The sequence below is a fragment of the Lagenorhynchus albirostris genome, chromosome 8 (genome assembly GCF_949774975.1).
Source record: "Lagenorhynchus albirostris chromosome 8, mLagAlb1.1, whole genome shotgun sequence".
Classification (NCBI taxonomy): Eukaryota; Metazoa; Chordata; class Mammalia; order Artiodactyla; family Delphinidae; genus Lagenorhynchus; species Lagenorhynchus albirostris.
In genome coordinates, this window is record NC_083102.1 from 80,948,495 (window position 1) to 80,969,599 (window position 21,105).

Genomic DNA, 21,105 nt, shown 5'->3' on the forward strand with positions numbered 1-21,105 from the left:
AATATTTCAAAATGAAAGATTAGTGATATTTTTGCCCCTGAAACTATTCTGCATTTTAATAACCTTAAATTTATTTTTCCTTTTCTTTTATTTGAAATTAATAAATTGGACATATGGTTGTTTCCATGATAAAAATATTATTTTGTGTGTGTGTGAAACTTCACCATGAATGACAGTAGATCTTGCTTGTGGCAGTAATATGACAGCTGCCGTAAAACTATTGCAATTCTATCTATACCTGAAATGAAATTGCCTGTCTCTTTAATTTTAAAAAAATTTTAGTTGACTTTGGAAATGTATGTAATTTATTTGAACCTGGCTCTGAAATTTCTTTATGTCAAAGTCATATTTCTTTTCCTGGTATTAAAACAAAATCCCAAAAAACAGGATGTAACAGACATCAGTGTAACATGAAGTACAAATCTTGATTTCTAGTTGTTCTGATTAGCTTCCTCCTTTAAATCTTATAGCTTCAGGATACTGTCACCTTGTGTGTGTGACTTGCAATTAATTCAAAGTATATTGTTTAAAGAGTTCAGAAAAAAAGGTTTGAGAGGAGCAAATTAACGCACAGAAATCACTCACCAGCTAGGCCAGTCGGACAGGTGATAGGAATAAAAGAGTGGGCTTCTGTCCTTAATGGCGATGGTCAAAGACATTATGAAGAGAAAGAAAATAGCACTTTTAAAGTAGGTGGCTAAAAGATAATTCTCCACTGGTTTGGCATAAAAAGAATATCATATAATGTAATTTTAAATGTCTTCCACCTCATCTTTTTAGAAAAAAGTGTATTCCTTGGATTTCTTTTTCTTCCCTCCCTTCCTTCTGTCTTTCCTGTTTTTATATCTGTCTTTTTCAAGTATTTCAGCCATCAGATTTTTAATGATATTCATTTAGGTTTATAGCCAATTTGAAGATCAAGAAGTTTTAAATTTATAGCTATTTTTTTGGTTGTTCATCAGATATATTTACTAGTTTTTCAGTTGTTTATTTATGGTGGTTTCTTTGATATTTGGGACATCGTTTCCTTTTGTACTTTACTTTTGGATTCTTTGTGCTCTAGTTACTTGATTTTGCTACAAATCTGGTCTTTGGGTAACTGAAATACTTGATAAAATAAAACCGTTCTTGGGAGTAAACTGTCTTATTATGATGATGCTTTAAGTTCCAGAATAAAAGTAAGAATATATCAGTAGTTTAGTTTTTGGAAAAGGAAAGTTCAGAATATTTACAATGAAATATCTCATGAATATGTAGCAAACCAAATTGATTTTGATAAACTCCTTCATATTCTACTGTTATTACTCTGTCTAGAAAATTTTGCTTTGTGTGGTGAGAAATTGAAACAATATAAGGAATATTTGGAAACAAAAAGTGGTATGAATGTCAGGAGAATGAAAGGAAGAAAGAGAAGCTACCCCTTACTTTAAAAATATGCTAGAACAAACTCAGTACAGCAGTGCTTTGCAAGGATGGGCCTGTGTTCAAGACCAGAAAATAGTTTGCTGATCTCTGTTCTGGTGGGCCTTCACTTCTGGTTTCCTTATGACCTTTCTAATGGATTATTCCAGGCTTGGGAACAGATTGGTCCTAGACTGAACTATTGTTTGTGAAAAGTTATTTCACCCACAGCATTCATTTGAGATGCTTTAAAAAAGGTTTTTTCCTGTTTTCAAGTGTCTATATGTGGTGTGATTAAGTGTATTTGAGGCTACATAACTCTATAGGATAAGAGGTCTGCTTACCTGAAGGCCACAATGTAATACCTCTTAATGTTGAGGACAGCAAATACTAGAGAATGAAGAGGCATAGTTTTATAATTAGATAGTATGGCCAGGGAATCTGTGATAAAGTGAAAAAGTAATGTGTTAAGCTGGAAACAAAACTCAATTTGAGGTAAAATGGTTTTTGACTAGTTAATTTTAATCAAAGGCACAATCGAGATTTATTGTATATATGTTTTTTATGTCTGATTAAACTGGGTTATATGAAGTGTTTATTTTGCACAGAAGTTTTCATGACCTATCAGAGTAAATCTGATTACAAGAAAAAGATGCAAAGATATTAGTAGGACTAATCAGAAAAACAGTATTTTTAGGTGAAGCAAATACTGAATTTTAGTGATTTAAGGAAATGATTACTGTCAAAGAGGTTTTGGTATAAAAGAAGAACTCATGGTGAAGAAGAAGTATAATTAAAAGACCAAGGCATTGGATTTTAAAGGAGTATTAATCAGCTAAAATTATTTTAACTGCCAAATATATCAGAACATGCTAAATAAATGAAAAGGTTTAACAGGAGAAATTTTAAAAATAGTTGTAAAAGAGATCATACATGAATTACATTAGACTTTATATTATGTATTATATAATATCATTTATTTGTAAATCATTCTGAGAAACTAGTATTTCTTTTTATGGAATGTGAAATAGAAGTGTTGAGGCTCAGATTCTGCATGTATTTGGAGCAAAATCGTAAGATCTCTTACTTGCTACTATGGTTCTACTATATGGCTAACTGCTTTCTATAAAAGCTTCTTTTTAATTAATTGTTCTTTGGAATGTTGACTTCAGGGATATTTCTTTCTGATGTTTCCTAAAAGAAAGAGACTTGATAAAGCTGGAATGATATAGTCTATTATTTTTAAGTCACTTAACAGTTAAACCCTTTGGAAATTTATAAATGCTTTTTAGGGTACCCGGGTATTATTGGAACAGTAAAGAGTTAATTGATTCTCCTGATACTTAAACTGCTACAAGAAGGAGTTTTGATATATTATAAACAGAAGCTACTATATATACAGGAGCTTTGCTACAGTCACTTATACTGTTTTTCATTTTAAATGGACCGTGTCAACTATGCTCATTATTGTAAATTATAGACTGTTTTGTTTTCTCTCTGATAATATAATCTCATTCCAAACTCCCCTAACTTCTAGGTTGGGCACTGTGTGCTGTGTTGCCCCACTTAGAATCCCACTTAGGTTCCCCCCCACCACCCCCCACCGAGGACTGAGATCCTTATTTTCTCAGCTACCGAGAGCTTTGGTGATTGACGGTTGTCAGCCAAAGGAAAGCACACAAGGTGTGCCCCCTCCTCAGAGGAGACCTACATTGAATGACTGGTTAATCAGAGGTTAAGTATAGCACGAAAGAGGCATCCTGCCCACTGAATTCTGTCATAAGTAGAAGAGCATTATCTGACCAGTGAGGGGTGGTAACAGATCAAGGAAGGCTTTCTCAGCGGAGCCACATTCAGTTACTTTTCAACTAATTATAGCAGTGCCTTCCAGGTACACAGAACAACACGAGCTGTTTGGAGGTTAAACAAGAAGCGTGGGTGGGATACAGAACTCCCAGAAGTTTATCATGACAGGTCAGCAGGTACAAGTAGAGAATGTTAAAAGACTGGGACGTGAAAGTTGACAACGGACAGATGACAGTTTTTGCATGTCAACAAAGGGAAAGTATACTTTGCAGGTTAAGTAGGGGACTGCCATGATCAAATTTGTATTTTAGATGTGTATTCTTTTATAAGTTTAATTATAAACAGGTTTTGTTTTAGATTTTGGTTTTTAGTGACCCTGGCTTTTAAATCTACTAGTTGGTTTGCAGTGGGAGAGAGTAGAATGTTATGGAAGTACAACCAGAGTAGGAGGGAGAGCTGAGTTTCGTTAGTATAGTTAGGAATTATAAATCTGCCCCAAGTTATATGAGCCATTTGTATATACCCAGGGGTGGATTCTTCAACCTGCCAGCCTGAAAGAACCGGCCTCCTAAAGAGAATGGCTCTCTTTGAGTGTGTGTGTGTAAATATTTTTTTAAAAGAACTCTTTACAGTTTATTGTGTTATATATTTATTTGTTAAAAAGACAGTTTAGAATATTGTTTAAGAACTAGAATATTATACCCAGACTTTGTTTTAAATCCCAAATCTACCACATACTTGCTCTGAGATCTTAAATATCTGTTTCTTCATTTATGGGTATGATAATGACATATTAGGTCAGAATATTTCATTGCCATGTGACATAAACCGAATTCATGTTTCAATGAAAAAAATGTATTGGTATAATAACTTCAAATTTTACCCACTAAGACAAATTGCAGAGGCCGTATTGGATCCAGGGGCTCATGTGATGTCATCAGAACCTTGGGTCTATGCTACTCTATGAGGGTTTCATTCCTAGGCCGACTTTCTCCATGTTGAACCAGAGATGGCACCCAGCCAATGGTAGGCCTATGTTCTCCAAATTTAGCTATTGCAGGAAAAATATGAAGTACTTCTTGTCCAGTGGTTCAGTATAAGTCCTGGACTGACTCTTACCATCTCTACTTGTAGGATTTCCAGATACAATTCAAATGTATTTGAATTTCAAATAAACAGTGACTCATTTTTTAAGGTTGTGGTCTAAACATTGCATGGAATGTACTTACACTAAGAAACGATTTCTTTGTATATCTGAAATTCAAATGCAACTGGGTATCCTATATTTTTATTTGCTAGATATGATAACCCTTCTTAGAAACCTGTCAGTTTGTGAACCCGTAACTCTGGTTAGTGTGAGAGAGTGTTGATTCGGCTTGGTTATATGCCTCATTAGTTAAATCCTCCACCTCAAAGCAAATGGATTGAGACGGGGGAAAAGTAACTTCATACAAAAATTGAGATGCTATTGTTAAAGAAGAGATGCTGTGCATATCGAAAACAAAAACATGTACACACATGAAAATGTTTTATAAAAATGGTTTCTGATAGAACTCCCGAGGAGAGTCCATCATAGGAGATAATCCTTTTAAACCTGTTAGCACAGTGCCTGGCACATAGAAAATCTCAGTAAATGCTTTTCATTGTACATACTATTACTGTTCTACTAATTCTAATACCTAAGTATTGACTCCATTCATTAAGCAAATATGTATTGAGCACTTCAGTATTACTCCACAGTTTTCATGTTTTAATCTTAATTGGAATAAAGGACGTAATAGTAGAAAGGTGAAGTAATTGTGTTGAACATCTTTGTTCATTAGACTTTTCCCCCTCCCAAAATGAATTTTTTCCTAGGAAGAGAGAGAAGTTACTAGCTCAGAGGGAATGAATGTTTTGAATCTCCAGTTTCTTCTGTTGAACTGCCAGTTACAGTTCTGTAGGAATCTGTGTTCCAAACCACAGAGACCAGTTGTCTCCCTTTACCCACAGATTCAGCCCTATTTCCAATAACCTTTGCACAGACCCATCCAATAATCTAAACTCTCAATCCAGTTCCCAGCTCATACGACCCCTTACTGCTAAAGTTACAGGTCAGGGTTAAAAAGTATTGTTCCTATAATTCCCAGGCCTGAGAGAGACATTCTCAGCTTCCACCCCAATACAAGAAAAGTCCCATCTTAGAGACAGTTCAGGACACTTGGAAATTTATTGTTGCTACTCTTTTTCCAGAGCTACTTATTCCTTCTCTGGTGAATTCTTCCAGTATATCTTTAACCTTCTGAGGTCAGTCAGTCCTCCTAGGCAATCCACACAACAGATAAAATGAACAGTACATAAGGAGGTTTACTTAGGAAAGCCTTATCAGAATAAACCTAATAATACTAGAGAAAAACCAGATTCCTGAGGTTGCTCAAATGAGGTGAGTTTTGAGGTGGAAGAATAATCTCTAGCCATCCCAGTTGATCAAATTGATCGGCTTTGCATAATGACAGAGGTTCCCAGAATTATTCTTCTCACTTTAAGTTCTTTCTAGTTGTTCCTTTTATTCAGAATACTGAAGAGAAATTGACTAGGATTGCAATTAATTTTTATAGGAACTTCAAGGAAGTTTAGTTGTGTCGATGTTCAGTTTTGTCTGTTAAAGATAAAAGTTCAGCGAAAAAGTCCCCATAACAAGGATCTGACTGGGACCACAATAGGGGGTTTCATTCATAATTTAACTGTGTGCTAATTTGGGTACACATAGGAAGCCAGCCAAAAGGTTCTCCTGAATTGCTCTACACACCTCTCTAAAAGGGGATTGAAATTTATCTCTTAGAAGTAAATTGGTAAATATCTAAAGTTTAGACAACAACAGTCACTGTCTTAACCTAATATTCTTTTAACCAACAAAACTTCCCAATCCCACCAAATATCACCTTTTCCCCAATCTGTACTTAAATATTTATACAAGTGGTGATCACTCAACTTCTTTGAAAGTCAACAATCAATCACTACTTTCCATTAATGTAAAATACTGTCTCTTTTTGAGTCTGAGACTGATGCTGTTGCACGTCTTTGCTCTTATGGGCCTGGATTTTAGGAGTGTTTTTCCTCATATCCAAACACACCCTCAACGCTCATGAAGTTTCATCATACCTTTCATTTGACTGACTGTGTATCGTTTGCCTCCACACCACTGACTATGTCACAGAGAGGCTCACTGAACTCTTTGAGGATAAGAAATTCATTGGCTTGTATAACACGTCAGATGGTTGCTAGTTCAACACTAATTTATCCCCCCAAATACTGTGAAATCATATAAAACATAGCTCAAAGAGCCACAAGGAAAATTAAGTTCATAATGCTGAACTTGTTTTCTGCATACCAAAGAATAATGAAAATGTATGATTAGCTTTTTAAATTGATAGTAAGAATAATCATGATAAAACTAGCTGACACATACATCATAATTTAGAGAACATTTTCATAAATATACCAGGCAACATATAAAAAGATATCAATATGTCAGTTTTCCTTCCAGTGTTCGGAAAGAATTGCTTGCAAGAGGCATGTAATTTAGAAAGTGAACTCCATCATACTCTGATATTTATGCTTTGCTTATCCAATATTGTGGTAATGTAACTCTGTTTATGTAGAAGAGGAAACCTACGTGGAGCATTGTTTTTACTTTGACTGTATTTCGTTTCTTTAATTATAATTCTGTGAAAGAATAGTTATGCATTGTTTGACCAAGTGCCTCACATTATCCTATTAACTTTACTAGGACCTAACAGTGATAACGTCCCTTTATTCAGCGCTTAGCATGTGACAAACATTAGCTAATTTAACTCTCACAGGGCTGTGATATAGCCTTTGGTACTCCCATAATCAGATGGGAAAACACGCAGAATTTTGTTTTAGTTAGGGAAGCCTTGAGGATATTCATATGCTCAGGAGAAAAGGCCTATAGATAGGTAGACAGAGAAAACAAAACAATCAAAGAGAGGCTACTGTGGGCTTCCCTGGTGGCGCAGTGGTTGAGAGTCCGCCTGCCGATGCAGGGGACACGGGTTCGTGCCCCGGTCTGGGAGGATCCCACATACCGCGGAGCGGCTGGGCCCGTGAGCCATGGCCGCTGAGCCTGCGTGTCTGGAGCCAGTGCTCCGCAACAGGAGAGGCCGCAACAGGAGAGGCCGCAACAGTGAGAGGCCTGCGTACCGCAAAAAAAAAAAAAAAAAAAAAAGAAAGGCTGCTGAGCACAGGTGAGCAGAGATTAGTCTTCAGAATTAAGGAATATTTTCCTCTGAGGTGAAAGGAGGAGGAGAGAGTTGTAGCAAATATTAATTAATTAAAAGGTAAACATTAATGCGAGTTTGGTTGACTATGAGTATGTACTGTCTTTGGTTTTGGCAACTGTAACAAAATACCATAGACTGGGTGGCTAAGAAACAACAGAAATTTCTTTTTCATAGTTCTGGAGGCTGGAAGTGTGAGATCAGGGTACCAGCCTGTTAAGGTTCTGGTGAGATCTCTCTTCTGGGTTGCCAAGGGCCGACTTCTTTTTTCCTCACATAGCAGAAAATGAGAGAGAGATAGTACGCACTCTCTAGGGGTCCCTTTTATAAGAGCAGTAATGCCACTCATGAGGGCTCCACCCTCATGACCTAATTACCCCCCCAAAGACTCCAACTCCAATACCTTACATCGGAGGTTCGGATTTCAACATGAATTTTGGAGGAACGTGAACATGTACCATAACATACACCAATTTGTAAAGTGGTGTAGCTGCAGAAAAGAAGGAGATTGTGCTGGTCCAGGACTGAGAAATTTCAGGCAAGTTAGGACAGAAAGGCAAAAGAAGTTTCCATATTGAATGTTAGCTAATTATTTGGTTTTCAAGTTAATAATTATATGTAGGGCAGTTGTATGTGTCTCACACTGTTACAGAATAGTCTCTGCTCTAAGAATCTCACAGTCCCATCGAGAAGACAAAACATACAGGTAAAGACATAATACAAGGAACTAAGCTGTCAATACGACAATGGATGTTAGAGTCAGTTAACATGGTTGATGATCGGAGTAATGTCAGAGAAATATTAATTTCAAAAGTATTCTTTAAATCTAGGGTGCCACCCATTGTAGGACACAGGATAATACTGCATTTAAAAAAAAATCTACAAACTGTGAGTCATCATTCATTGTAAAACCAATCCAGATTTTATAGATGTTAGTTAAAATGGGCAAAAATGTATCTCTCTAAGGTAATAGATGCGAAATACTTAAATTAGAATTACAACTTCAAATGTATTGAGAATTCAGCATAATCTTAAAGAGACCTGTTGCGAACTTATCTTAATAAACAAAACAATGAACCCATTATTAATTACCTCCTCAATGCATTTATACAGCGAAACTTGTATAGTTCATGCCATTCAATAGGCATGGTTCTTGGTGATCATCATTTTATTTACATTAGCATCTGTGAAAAAATTGATTTCATGTTTAAGTTGAGAAATTTTGGCTAACTTAATGACTGCTGATTTCAAAGAATTCTGGTACATAAGGCTGTTTCCTTTATAGTTGGCAGTTCTTTTCTATTTTGTTTGTTTGTTTGTTTTTGCTTTTGCGGTACGCGGGCCTCTCACCGCTGCGGCCTCTTCCGTTGCGGAGCACAGGCTCCGGATGCGCAGGCTCAGCGGCCATGGCTCTCGGGCCCAGCTGCTCTGCGGCATGTGGGATCTTCCCGGACCGGGGCACGAACCCGTGTCCCTTGCATCGGCAGGCGGACTCAACCACTGTGCCACCAGAGAAGCCCTCTTTTCTATTTTTTTAAGTTCAAGATTAACATGATGATTTAAGACTCACACTTACATTGAGGATGTTTTTAGACTGTGTTGTAAATGTTGGTCTGAAGGTACCAAAAATATAACTTAAATTGTTAAATTTTAGAAACAAAGAGGCAAGATTTATTTGGTTCACACTGTGCAAAAATGTGGCACTGGCTATATAGGGAGCAATTTGGCAACAGTAAGCCATTTCACAACAATCATTATTTCAGAAATAAGCCTGTTTTGTTTCTTTGACTATAAGAAAGAATTAGAGATAGAACTTTCCTGGCGTATATACAGAAATGAGCTCATTATCGTTGGAAAATCTTCTTATAACTGTTGGGAACAAGAAAAGAAAAACCAGTCTGTTTGTTCCCTATTTCATATTCATGAGGCTGCTCAGAGGCAGTTTGATTGACACCATTGGTATATGTTGTCTGCTTTCTTTAGATCAAGCTGGGGGTTTTGGTTCACCTATCACTCACTTCCCACTTTGCTACCAAGGTCTATTGTGGCTCTCTAAATTGTGTAGTGATGAATTGCCCACTTGGGAATTTTTAGGACATCTTAATCCCAGCCTGACAGAAATCCCTTCGATAAATAATCTACCAACCGTCTGCCAAATGCAAGTGGATCAGTGGACATAGATTTATGACAGCTTTCACAAATGAAAAGTAGCAGCAGGGAGTATATGCTAGTGTACTCAGAATCCATGAATGGTCTCTATTTCCTAGTTTACTTTTCCCCAGATATATTTGTTTGAAATGTGTTCTGCAGGATTTTCTTTAAAGCTGTGTGTGTGTGTGTGTGTGTGTGTGCGCACACACGCACGTGCGCGCATGTGCCTGTGTGTGTCTGAATGCGCAGTCGCTTAAATGATAAAAAAATGCACACTTTATAAAGCAATCTCTGGAAATCATTTTTATAAGTTGGGCTTTTCTTGGATAAATATAAGGTGATAAAATTAGATAATAATGAGTGGTAAAAATTCGGATTAAATGATTGAAAATGATTTCAAAATCATTTTTGAAATCAGTAGCTTTAAAAAAATAACTTGAGGAAACCAGTTTGAGAGGAGTTATATAACTAATAGATTCAGAATCTGGATGATAAGAATAGGTCACTCATTTTAAGTGATTAAATTTTCTCCAAAAAAAGTGTTTCTTCCTAAGAAACAAATGAGAAGTTACCTGTGGTTTTGTTCATATGATTACAATTTTATATTTGCATCTGAGCTATTTGCATATATCCCATATGATACAAAAATAGCAAAAAAGAAATGTTTGGTAGATTGGACAATTAGCCTGTAATATTTTTAATGTAAATTGTAAATTCTATTGCTTTATGATAAATTATTAAGGATATCGAGTCAGTAATGCTATGGAATGAACTTATGTTATAGAATAGAATCTAAGTACTGGGCTTCATGTATATTATATACATACATATAATACATTTTATTTATTGAACTTCTAAAAATGAGAAGCAATTTTAGGGAACAAATCTGAAAATGAGTCATTTTTTAGTAATTCTTGCATTATCACACTTAGACTGTGAATTTTGTCAGTCTATTGCAGAAGTACCATTTTTACTATAAAGTGACAGCCACCTTTTCTCGCCCTTAAGGTATATGGCACAAGTTCACAGCAAGTTAGAATGTGACATGTTGCTATTTGCCATTAAAATTTAGACAGCTTTATAATCTTCTTATGAGGCCAAGAATTTTCTTCAATAATGAAGAAAAGAGAGAGTTTTGTGTGTGTGTGTGTTTTTGGTATACATGTGTATACTAAAGTGATTTTGGTATACATTTGGTTTTTTGGTATACATTTGGTTTTTTTGGTATACATTTGTAAAAACATTGGGGGGAAAAACATGGACTGAAAAAGCCTGTAATTTACTAAATCCATAGAAGTAAGTTAAAATGAGCATACTGTTGTTAGTTAAAAAAAACCCCAAAAAGCTGGATTTTCCAGAACAAACCCCGAAGAGGTTATTAAATTCCTACTAAGTACCAGCTGCTTTTCCTTTGCTAACAGAGCTACCAGCAGGTGACTGGAGCCTCATTAAGGCTGTAACACAAGGTTAGGTGTAGAATTGCTTCTGGCTTGGATAACTGAAAAAATCAGAGCCTTCAAATTAGTGCACTTGTGTTCATATTAGACAGTAATACATGCTTTTTTTTTTCCCCTTCAAATCTTTATTAATTAACCATGAAAAGTATGTCATAGGATAATTGGTAAATGAAACCAGATGTTTTAATTTTGGGTGGCACTGACATTATGCAGAGCTTTTTCATTGTCAGTGTCTCCTTTGGTTCATACAGTGATTTTTCTAAGGCTTGAGGGCAGCTCTTGTTGCACACACATCACAGAAGAATAAACTGAGGCACAGAGAGAGCGGAAATTTTCCTAAGATCACAGACCTAATAGGATCAGGTTTGCTGAATTCTGTCTGCTCCATTCTGAGCCCTTCGATCATGTTTTCAACCAGGGGCTGATGTAATAACCCTCCTGTCACCGTCTCTCTCCCCTTTCCCACCAAGAGAGTTTTTGTGTGAGGGTGTTTGGGTTGTCATAATATAACAGCTGCTGGCATGTAGTGGATGGGGCCAAGGATAGTTCCACCACAACCAGCACTTTTTCTCCCTAAAAATCCTGTGATGCCTCTGTTGAGAAACGTTTACAATCGCGAAGCATACTAGGAAAGTTGTTCTCATAATTTTATATGTATGTTTAAATTCCACTCAGTACATTTATTCCTATTTTCATTTGTTTTATAAATAAGTCTAAGAATGTATGGTTAATAAAATGTTACTCTCTAAAGAATATTATAAATAGAAAGAGTAAAATAACAAATGAACAATTATAATTCCTCATTCCTTTTATGGCCTTCAGCTATCACACATAACACATAAAAACATATCTATATCTTTCTATATATTTTAATATACTCCATTTATTATTCTTCCAAGTTAGAAATATCGTTATTGGAACAGTAATTTTTACCCTCCTTTAAATTTGGTATCCTGTTAAACTGTTTTACCAAGTGATCTGGTTAGCTCCTGCTACTCTGAAACTGAGGGGAAAGGTAATAAGCCTCAGGCTTTGCCTGAAGAAACAGCAGAAACTGTTCTTTTTGCAATTAAATTTGCACCTTTTTTGCATATATTTAACATTTGATTTGAAGCGTGCTAATTATCTTATTTCCTAAATATCTAATTTGGTTTATGGAAAGTTAATAGTGGTAGTATTGTTACCATTTGACAAATTAGGAAATAAAATATACAGGGTTGTTACTTGTTAAGAGTTAACACAAGTAAAATAAATGTTTAATTTCATGGTCATTGTAGACTTACCTCCTCTACCTTCCTCATTCATCAAAGGGAATAAGAAAATTGGTAAATTTTTGACAGTTTTAGTATATAATAGCATAGGTTTTTTTTTTTGTTTTTTTTTTTTTCGGTACACGGGCCTCTCACTGTTGTGGCCTCTCCTGTTGCGGAGCACAGGCTCCGGACGCGCAGGCTCAGTGGCCATGGCTCACGGGCCTAGCTGCTCTGCGGCATGTCGGATCTTCCCGGACCGGGTCACGAACCCGTGTCCCCTGCATTGGCAGGCAGACTCTCAACCTCTGCGCCACCAGGGAAGCTCATAGCATAGTTTTTGAATTTAAAAAAATGTATATATGTAATACATTCATCTGCCTATAAATAACAAGAGGTATGGCTTATATGGAGTTAAGTCATCTTAACTTGGAGTTAAGTTATGATGAGGTATGGCTTATATGGAGTTAAGTCATCTTAACTTGGAGTTAAGTTATGATGACTATGGAGTGAGTCATCACAATGAGTTTGTAATTATGCTTTCAGAAATAATAGATTAGGATTTAGTTAATAAAGTTAAAAAGAAGCCATAAAATTCACATTCATGTCATATTTCATTAAATACATATATTAAGGTCATGACTAATAAAAGTCCAATATACCTCAGAAACAAAATTTTCTTTAGATATTAATGGGAAACTTGCATTTTGAAGCACATTCTTGGTGCTTATATTTTCCTTACTTTTAATTAGCTGATATTTTAAGTAAAGAATGTTTAAAGCTGTATATCTATCAAAACGAAAAAGAGTAGAAAAGACATGTACAATAAGATTGAAATTACTGGAGTGAGTCAGTTGAGCTTGATTTCGTCTTTTTTATGGGGACTGTGTCACAGTGCACCATAGCTCTGTGGTTTTTGTGGTTAAGCTTTTTAATACTTCAAAGCATCAGCAATTACACATTATATGAGTTGAATTTATATTTACATAGATCTGATTTTAAAAATCTTTTTGTAGGGAAATCTGTTATTTGAAATGACATACAATATAAAAATAATTGGGACTATCTACATTCTTCTAGTAACAGAATATTTGGGTTTTCATCATTTCTGACCTAAAAATTAGTTGGCATTTCTAAAAAGGTATATATATGACTTTATTCCCTTATTTCATTTCTGTCCTCTTCCAACAGTGGAAAGACATAGCCATGCTATCCTAGTTATTATTGCAATTGTATATAGAGAACAACCTGCCCAGAAATTAATAGCAGAATTTCACTCAGGGGTATTATAGTGAGCAGCCTTAAGAATAGATTACTTTTGGGGGGACTTAAAATAGCAGAGGTCAGTGTATTAAACTGAATAACATATGAGTGAAAAAAATATACAGTGTGTAATACCAAGAGGTTAGAAAACTGAATACTGTGTAATAAATTTGTTAGTTTGTATAAGTTCATTTTGATAAACTGTTGGTGGCTGCTTGTTAACATAAATTTTTAAGATTTTCATTGCAATAGTATTTTCCCACATACAGGGCAAGAGAGATCACTTAGTTGAGAACAATACTTAGCTGGAAGTAAAAAATTTCATAGGTATTCTTCTCTACTCTAGTAGTCTTTCTTTTTTTTTTTTTAACTGAAGTGTAATTAATTTACAATGTTGTGTTAGTTTCCAGCCTACAGCAAAGTGGTTCAGATTCTTTTCCATTATAGGTTATTAGAAGATATTGAGTATAGTTCCCTGTGCTATGCGGTAGGTCCTTGTTGTTTACCTATTTTTTATATAGTAGTGTGTATGTGTATATGTTAATCCCAAACTCCTAATTTATCTCTCCCCCATCCCCCGTATCCCCGTTGGTAACCATAAGTTTGTTTTCTATGTCTGTGAGTCTAACAGAAGCAGTCTTGATGAGCTAACAGTTCCACCAAGCTTTGTCAATACGCATTCATTACACATACTTATTTATATATATCCTCATTGCAAATAAGCATAAATATAGTTTAATAATTTTATATATATATAAAATTGTCTTAGGTCGCAAGCCTCCTAAAAGCAGAGTTTGAGATGGGAATTCTTGTTTGTTCAGCAGATGCTTTCAGGTAATACTGGGATGGGCAAGACATGCTTTCAGCTCGAAGACTCACTTTAAGCCGGATCCCATGAGGAACACTTAGCATGAACCACACCACAAAACTGGTCTCACATCAGGGATGGCGTTGGCCTTTTGTCTTCCCATGTGAAACAGTTGTTGGTTGAAGGTTGCATGAAGGAAGCAAGGGGGCAGGGAAGGGGAGCAAAACATCTTGGGAAAATGTGGGCACTTGAGGGTAGTTCTCCAGAGAAGGGGCAGCTATAAACTGTTCGCAGCTACAGCTCACTGCAGCTAGGGGGTGGGTGTGCCCGGCAACGGAAAGTTCCACGGAAAGAGAAGTGGGCAGGCATCAACATTGTCCAATCAATTGATGTCACATTTGAGAATCTGGTAGTATTTGCTAAGTAAATTCTGTGAGTCTATGATACTGGTCAGATTATTCAGACCCATAATGTAGTGTTTGAAGTATTTTTGTGAGTGATACACATTCTCTAGTGTTTAAAACAAATGTGATTAGAACTGTGAGACACAAAATGCAGAAAACATACAAAACATGTTGACCGAAATTCTCTCTGAGGTTTCAGTGTCAGTAATGGACACTTCTCTTTCTTCAGATCATTTAGCCTTTTCTAACACCCTCACCTTCTCCTCTGTGGTTCTTAGCACACAGGTTTCCATGGTTGATTACTCTTAAGCAGGGGAGGAAAGCCCAGTTAATGTTACTACTGGGTCACACGTATCTCTCTCAATGCCTGGTGTCTCATGGTCCCTCACACGTATTTGCTGAGTGAATGAACAAGGGACACTGGATGTGAATGGAGCCACCAAGTGTTAGAGATAATTGAATAATTAATAAATATATACACTCTGTGATTCTTTTTACACTGTTTTATTAAGAACACTTTATAAAGTGCACATCTCTGTTATGCAGAACTTACGTGCATGAGTGCACGCATAGGCGCTACTGTTGTTCAGTAGCAGGTTTTCTAATTTCAAAAGCTACATCTTATTGTATTTCTTCTTGTGTAATTGGCTTCAGATAGATAAGCCAACATCTTCACGGTCCTGAATCACTTGATGGTTTTACACGTCATTCCTCCTACAATGTTCATTTGCATTTTCAGTGTTCATCCTCTTTTTCAGGATGCATTATGTTCAAAAGTATGGAATAGCCTTTAATTAGGGTATGTTCACAAACAGCCAACATTTTATGACAGAAAAAATAAGATATTGAAGGATCAAGATAAAGGAGTAAAAAAATTTATGAAGAAATATATTAAGAGCAAAATTTTAAAAGTTATACAGAGTGCCATGGTACAGATTCAGAACCATGCAAATAATGTATACATCATGTTCTTTATTCGTCAGGAAGGACATAGAAATAAAGGTAACCTCAACTGTTACGTTTATTCTTTTTCAAGATAGAAATATTCTTGTTTATAAAAATATATGCTTACTATTAAAAAGGCAAATAAGGCAGTATGGAAGATTTCAGGAAAAAAATAAAAAGATGTAAATATTTTAATACCCAAAGGTATATCCTCATTAATATTATGATGCATGAATATTTTGTAAATATTTATATGAATATTTCAGGAAAAAAATAAAAAGATATAAATATTTTAATACCCAAAGATATATCCTCATTAATATTATGATGCATGAATATTTTGTAAATATTTATATGAATATTTATATATGTGGTAGATGGATAAATATTTACATCTTTCTTTTTGCTAAGTAATATATAATATACCTTCTATTTGGGTCTGTAAGGAAAGAAAGTTAAATAGGCATTAATAATTGCTGTACGCTATTTTGCTGCATTGTCTTTATAATATCTATGTATATGTATGTATACACACATATATGTTTTAGATATTTTTCCCTATTTAAGAATAATTGTACTTGTAGTTTGCCCCAACCCCAGGCAAACACATTCTGATTTCTGTCTTGTAGTAATTTTGCTCATTTTTGTGTTTCATAAAATGAAATCATGCAGTTTGCATTCTTTTTGTATCTGTCTCCTTTCACAGAGCATAATATTTTATAGAGTCATTTATGGGTTGATTTGTGTAGTAGTAATGTCTTATGAATATACCACTATTTGTTTATCTTTTCTCCTGTTGATTTACAGTCATGTTTTTTCGTTTTTTTTCTTGCTATTATGAGTAAAACTGCTGTGAAACTTTTTCTGTAAGTCTTTTTATAACTATATGTTTATATAAATATGTTTATGTTTTTATTTTGCGTGTGTGTTGGGGAGAGTCATATAATAGGAGTGGAATTGATGGATCGTAATAATATGTGAAATTTTATAAGAAACTAGCAAAGAGGAAAACTCAAAAGTAAGGTTTTTCTTGGCTGAAAAAAGTGTCAATCGGTTCTAAGTTCTCTCTCACAAGGTAAATAGGGTTAAAAATAGAGTGTTCAGAAGCAATTAGAATTTTTGCCCTTGTATATGAAGGTATCTCATACAAAGCCTTCTCTCACAAAGTCAGCATAATTCATTACTGAATAAAAGCTTTTAGGGTGAATTATTTTCAAGCATTTTTACATGTTCCAGAGCCCACAGACTCATACTATTTCATGATAAAACAAATTTACTTTGAAGTTAACATTAGTTATGATAATATAACCTAACAGGTCATCTTGTTTTCATAAATTTTTCTAGAATATGTCTGCTTCTTGCTCTTGCTCTGGGTTGTTGGAACACACTGTATATCAAGGCTATGCTCACAGACAAAACACACATATGATCATCAATATTTATGTAATTGACCCATCCATGTAAATAATTAATAAGTAAATACAGGCCATGTAAATAATTAATAAGTAAAAGCAGAATAAATCAGTGAAAATTATAAAACCTATGTAAATAATACCTCACTCTTTGAACAAGTTGATATCATGGGACACAATGGCTGTGACTGTCAAACTATAGACTAAAATCATGAATGTCCAGGAGGGAGGATGTCTGCCTATTGACTCTTCTATTAAGTCAGAGGCAAGGGAAATCCAACCCTTCCTTGTAAATGTGAAGAAATGAGAAGTGATCATAACCCCAATTTGGGGTATATAAGTGAAACTCCTCACAAAACCAAATTTTCATAATAGATTGGGTATATATACCTATTGGTAATTTGAACCTACAAAAATTGTGACTCAGTTTTAAACAAAAGGTAAAAATTCCAACTTTCACTAGAGAAGCATTATTTTAAAGGAGTAGAGGATTGGGGTTTTATTAGGTTTCTTCTCCATAGTCCATTTTCTTTCCTTGGTGGCAATCCAGAGGGCAAGGGTATACACTTTTTAAAAATGTTCACTTTCAAATATATCTCTTTGATTGGTTTGAACATAAACAGAAGGGACCAGCTTGTTTTCCCATTCTGTTTTCATACCAAACTAGGAAGTAACCCAGGCCCATTAGGAGTTCTGCATAAACCTGGATGTCTGGCTCCCATCCCCAGATGTTCTGTTTTAACTGGTCTGGGTCCAGCAGTGGTATCAAGATATATGGAAGCTCCTCAGTATTTCTAACATGCAGCAACATTTGGGAACCAGCATCTTATCGCCTTGTAGCTCACAGGGCTCCATCTACCTGTTTTGCAGGTGGGAATGCTGAGGCCCGGAGAGGGAGAAGGACTTGCCTAGGTTCACAAAGAATGTTTGTGGCTGAGCCAGGATTGGCTATACTATTCTTGCACCCCACTGACATACCCCTCCCATCCTATTATTTCACTAGGTAACTGACCTCTCTGTGCCTTGGTTTCCTCATTTGTAAAATGGGGGCCTTAATGGTATCTACTGGTAGGGTGGCTGCACTGATCACATGAGATTATGACTAGAAAGTGCTTATTAGCACAGTGCTTAGTTTTCAGCAGATGTTATCCATTTATTGTTGTTGTTGCTGTTTTGTACTAGGGGTATAGAAATGAATGGGATGCCCAGAGGACAGTGACCTCACTGGGGACAGAAATTGGGATTCCTCTCTCCATACCTGGCATTCAGTATAGACCCTGACATTTAATAAAATTTTTTCTTTCAATGCAGAAAAAAAGTGCTGTGTATCATTTCCCTTTAATATGTATATTGTGTATGTAATAATATATAATATATATATTAAATTTTTAATTGATATCACTGACATTAGGGTAACAAGCTAACTTGGAATCACAGGGCAGCAGATTAGATACATGATTGTTAAAGAGATATCAGAAGGATGAAAGATGTAGCTTAATCTTCTTGGAAATCTTATTTTCATGCATAATGTGTTAAAAGTAATTGTAGTTGAAAGTTTTAATTCTTCTGGAAAATGGTTTCTAACTTGTTTGTGTCATGTTTGTGGCACATCTAGATAGCAACAGATTTTGTGAAGGATGACCAGGTTTAACAAAGCCTTTAGGTTTCTTAAGTGCTTGCAACGTATCACAGTGCATTATCTTTCATCACACAATAAAAGGACTATTTGTAGTTCATTTTTCTGCCTCATATATTAGAAATTATATGCCTGTCAGTTCTCATCTTTGCAGTAGAATGCCTTACATTTATATTGTGATTTATGCTTCACAAAGTTGTAACACGTACATGCTTCTCAATTTTTCTAATATTCTTGAATTATAAAACTCAGTTTATTTTCACAGTGTATTCTGAAACACCTAAAAGATCAGATATATTATTCAGAGAACCATGGATAGGGTGAAATGAAAAATATCCTATTTCTATTCACCTCATAAATTACCCTTAAATTTTAGATTTTCTCTTTTAACCTTCCCAATTATTGTATCTTGCCACAATAACAGTCCTTTAAATTAAATAATACTTAATAAAGATTTATCTCCATATAATTTTTAATCTCTAATTAAGATATCTGTTTCCTTTTTTGTGTTATAATAAAGTCATTTATGTGGTAGTTAAATGCTTAATTAGCCACAATTTTTCATTGACTGTTTTTGTGTCGTTCTGAGTGTTTTCAGTTTATTAAGACAAGGGTATCTTTCCTTAAAAAAATTATTGAGGATTATACAATCTATTTATCCTTATATAATGCCCTCACTCAATTCACCAAAAAAAAAAAAAGTTTTATTTCAAACCCGTACTCCTTTCCTTCCACTCTACCATACCCACCTTCATTTTCAAGCACCTGACCTCTGTTCATTCAGAGATGAAATAGAGGGTGTCAGGTGGGAATTTCCTCAATTTCTTTGCCCACCTCTTCTCATCTGTAGCCGTCTTCATCCATTTCTTTTATTTCTGACTCAGGGAAATTGGACCCTCCTTTGCTCAAGTCTAACAATCTTCTCTTGTTATTGGATCATCAACTGTTCCTGTTTTCTCCTGTTCTTTCTTTAAAGCAAACAAATTTACAAACAGACCAACTAATGAACCATAAAAAACAAAAACAAAAAGCCTAATGGCAACAGTATCTCTAGGCCCTCTAGACTCCAGTCCTCTCATTTCTACCTCCTTATTATTTGTAGAATCTTCTCCACATCACCCTTCCTCATGCCCCTGGTTTAATGTGGGATCCCATCATTTTCTTCCTATTATGTTAGTACGGTAAGTATCCAACAGAAATTCCTGCCTCAGGTATGTCTCTCCTGTCTATCTTTCCAAGCATCCGTCATAGAATTCTTTAGTGGCATTGTCTTTATGATAAATTCTGAACCTCGTAGCATATTAAACTGGTAGTTAACATGAGACTCTTCTTGTCTGGAAATTTCGGCTAGGCCCCAAAGCTAAGGGTTATGAGTGCCAAATATCTCAATTCTAAAGAGAGTTATTAGACCATGTATGTAGGATTTGAAAACAGTGGTTCCCAAATCTAGTTCTAGCTTTAGCTGATCTCCTACCTTGGGGCTAGGTAATAAAAAGTGAAGAGTATACCTGGTGGGAGTCAAGATGTCCCCAACCAGAAGAGCCTGGCTTGAATTATCAGCATCTACATTGCATGGAGAGGGTTACAGTCTAGTTGGGGAAGGAATCACCACTTCTAGGTGATTACATTGAGGTATCTCCGGTGAGAGACTTTCTGTCGAATGGTTAAGGTTTCCTAGGAAACGGATTTAACACTGGAGTTCCTTCAAACTCTCCCACAGCAAATTGTAACTCTCCGCAGCCAAGGGGGACACTCTCTGCCATCATTTCTCCTTCCTCCCCTGAGCCAACTCTTAAGGGTTGCAGCAAGGGTGGGAGGGTAGTCGCAGAGCCTGGTATGTAAATATTGCAAGTTATTCTGTAGATTTCCCAGCCTGAATCAGGACAAGAGGGGACAATGTTCAATTTGATAGAGATTTCATTTAAGCCAGCTTTTTTTTTTTTTTTTAAGATCTGAAATTACAGCATCAGGAAGAGGTAACATCCTGGGTTAGGGAAAGGAGATTTGATGTTGCAAGGAAGAAAGTGAGTTACTTGCACTTAGTGTCTTACAGACCTTAAAAAATTCCAGTTCTGATAGCAGATTAAAGGCAAAATCTTTACTATTTGTTGCCTATTTATGTAGCCTCATCTTTTACCACCAGTCCTTCAATCCCGAATGCTGTGCCTTATCAAAACACTTTGAGCACCCTTCCTCATCTTCCTTACTTGATTAATTCCTCTTTGATCTTAAGGCACAGTCCAGGAATCACCTTCTCAATGGAGCTTCCCCTCACGTCACACCACACCCTAT

At 35.6% G+C, this 21,105-nt stretch overlaps 1 protein-coding gene across 4 annotated transcripts in view; it reads left to right on the forward strand.

The window, feature by feature from the left end:
- Positions 1-21,105, forward strand: part of CACNA2D1 (calcium voltage-gated channel auxiliary subunit alpha2delta 1) — a 521,838-nt gene that overhangs the window by 219,217 nt on the left and 281,516 nt on the right. The gene's annotated exons all lie outside the window — the stretch shown is intronic.